The sequence below is a fragment of the Galeopterus variegatus genome, unplaced genomic scaffold (genome assembly GCF_000696425.1).
Source record: "Galeopterus variegatus unplaced genomic scaffold, G_variegatus-3.0.2 Scaffold5680, whole genome shotgun sequence".
NCBI classification, from domain to species: domain Eukaryota; kingdom Metazoa; phylum Chordata; class Mammalia; order Dermoptera; family Cynocephalidae; genus Galeopterus; species Galeopterus variegatus.
Window position 1 is genome coordinate 96,030 of NW_007731791.1, and position 3,249 is coordinate 99,278.

At 36.2% G+C, this 3,249-nt stretch overlaps 1 protein-coding gene across 1 annotated transcript in view; it reads right to left on the reverse strand.

Annotated features, from left to right (window-relative positions):
• Nucleotides 1-3,249, reverse strand: part of LOC103605248 (ankyrin repeat domain-containing protein 12-like) — a gene marked incomplete at its 3' end in the record, with an annotated part of 81,232 nt that overhangs the window by 76,860 nt on the left and 1,123 nt on the right. The window lies entirely within an intron of this gene.

Here is a 3,249-nt window from a genome sequence, read left to right on the forward strand (position 1 = left end):
TTTTTTTTTTTTTTTTTTTTTTTTTTTTTTTTTTTTTTTTTTTTTTTTTTTTTTTTTTTGACTACATAGAAGGTGGAATAGCTGGCCCCCAAACATTTTTCATGAAGTCTGAAATTTAAGAAACACTGCTTTAAAATCATTCAAAGCCAGATATACACTCTTAATTAGAGGCAGAACACAGAGAAATGGCTAAAAAAGGGGACAGTGGAAACTTATTCAGCTGTGTGAATATCTATACATCGCATAACTGTTCACAAGCTCAGTTTTCTCTGCCATTTGTTAGAATAATAATAGTATCTGCTTAAATGGGTTGTTATATTATCTGAAATATTTCACATAAAACTTTGAACACAGAGAATCACATGTTCTCAGCAAATGTTATCTATGATCATCATTACCTTCATTTTCAAGGTTATATATAATCTGGTAATCTATGTAATACAATGTTGATACATTGTAGTACTAGAAGAAAAGATTTTAAACATAACAGCAAAAGCAAACAAAAACTGTTTTAACATTTCTATATATTCTAGATCTAACAGATGACCTTAACATGAACTATTCAAAGCTGAGTTTATAAAGGAAATTATCTCCTGCTATTGCCATATCTGGAAACTAGCCAAAGACAAGTTAACATTGCTACTAAGATCCTTTCACTACTACTTTTAAAAAGCCACTGTCTGTTAAAGAACAGATTATGCACGCATGAGTATACACAAGGATGTTTTCAAATGCTATATGAAGAAACTTCATATTCTCCAGGGGAAGTCAGACTCTAACAACTGCAATATTTAAAATGTTCATAAGCGGCTTTGCTAAGATTAGAACTAAATGGGGATCAGAAAATGTATCTATAAGGAATCCTAATCTGTAAAATAGCAAGTGCTAAAAACAAAGCTAGGGCTAAGCAAAAACCTAGGGATCTAAACACTTTGTTACACTCTATGAACTGTGTTTTCTTTAAAAATAATATCACCACTTTTTATAGTATTTTCATTTGTTCCATCCAACAACCCTGCAAATTATGTAGGAAAATTATTTTTGCAGATTTAAAAAGGCAAGGTTCTCAAAGTTCACATGATTTGTCAAAAACCACTGCTAGGAAGTGACAAATCAAGAATTTGAACCCAGGCTTTCTCACTTATATTTCAATGTTCTTTCCACTACTCCACAAAGCTACTTCTAAAGAAAGAGGCAAATTAGCATCTTCACAGAAAGAAACCTCTCCAAACCACAGACTTTTAACTAGCTGCAGACTAGCTGTATGCCATACACCTTACTAGGCCTTTATTTTCTCATCTGTAAATGAGGGAAAAACGAGAAAAATGGAGGTCCCTTCCAGTTCTAAGGATAAATCTCCATTCTTGTACTCTTTTCAGGGAACAGGCATTCTGCAAATACATGTTGTTGTTAGCAACAAATTCCAAGTCAGAAAGTATTGTCAATAGCTCTCAAGCAACCTACTGTAATTATTAAATTCTTCATGCCTATCTGATAAACGTTACTTCAATATCAAGTTTACATTCAGAAGTCATGTAAACCTCTTATGGACTACGATGGAAATGACTAATCTCACGAACCATTCTTTTTAGACTGAAGTAATGCCCTTAAAACACAAGAATGACTTAAAAAATTTTAACTACTGGTCAGCCAATACCAAGAATTTAAATAATATTCAATATTCTTCCTGTTTTTAGAATAAAAATCTCTTTCCCAAAGAAGTATTTTCCAAATATCTCAACTATCGTTTCTCCAATCTACGTCAGAGTAGCAGTCACATTTTCCAACAACTTTTATAAGGAGAAAAGTAACATCGGCATCTCGATAAAAACATCTTTCTTTTAAATTTATTCCACTGGTTAGAGACTCCTCTCCAAATAAAATGCAAGCTTTTTTCCTTGGATATTTTCAGCTACCAAGTTCTTTCCTCATCTGAATACTTTTGTTCTCTTTATTCCTCAAATATTCTTCATGGACTACACGCCTAGAGATTTCCATTCTCCCAGCTTTCTTAGTTCATAAAACGATTCTAACAACTACTAATTCTTAACAACTACTATGTAAACTCTGAGAGATTAAGACCATAAAGGCATCCTACTTTTTGCTCTAATTTTCCTTCTATGAATATTCTTAACACTCTGGTTTTCCTTCATTTTAACACTTTGCCTATCTCTAAAATGGAACACATACTCTATGGAATAGTTAAGCTTGATCTTAGTGAAACAGTCTGCAGAGCTTTAGAAATTTAGTTTTTGTTCTCAACTATAAAAAATCCTTAAGTAATAAAACCTTTCTCCCCTTGTTTATAATCGCCGAGGGAAACATTTCAAATCTTATATGTTTTTGCTTTTAACCCAAATTAAAGACTTTTCTTAACAAGATTAGTTAATATAAAGACTTTATTTTATACAGTCGACACTATCTCATGTTGCTTTTAAGCCACTTGGCACCAATACAGCATATGTTCTGCCAGTTCTGAGCTAATCTCCAGGAAAGCCTTTGTATAATGATCGAAGAAACTGAAACACATCCGTGCCGAAGATTTTTAACGGCCTACTTGAGCGTATGTTTTTAACAAACAGTTAATTTATTCTAAAATATCTACTTCGTTTGTTAACCTGCCTTTATAATTTACATACATCATTTAACAATAAAAAAGTAATACAACTGAGAATGCAGGTCCAACTTGAGCATTAGGGATAACCCCAAAGCGTTACAGATCACTGGATCTGCAACACGTTTCACCTGAGATCGCAGTCTCGCCGCGGATGTCAAGTGGAAATTACGATCCCGGTGGCTGCACTGCTTTAAACATTTCCTACGGTTTCAACTACTGCAAGATTAACTTCCCATCCTAAACGGTTTCTTACTGTTATTATTGAAACAGCTGTCAGCTGGGCTTCGGTAACCTCTTTGTACAGCCTTTCATTCCACGCTTTGGGATCCTCAAGGATGCGTCATCCCATATTACTCCCCAAAATGAGACCTAAAAACCTGACGTGCTGGAAGGGTCTCTGAACATCATTCGAAGGGGCACTAGAAAGACGATGACAAGGACTGAGTGCCCAATGCGGCAGCGACAGCTTACTCCGGCATTTAGGGCAGAACTGCGGCGTGGCCGCTCTCCTTTCCCCCGAGACTAGAGCAGCAATTTCCCCTCCTCGCTTCCATCCGCCTCTTCCAGGAGCCCGGGGACCTCCGACGCTCGCGGCCCCGGTGGTCGGCGGCGGCGGCGCGCGCAGCGGGCCG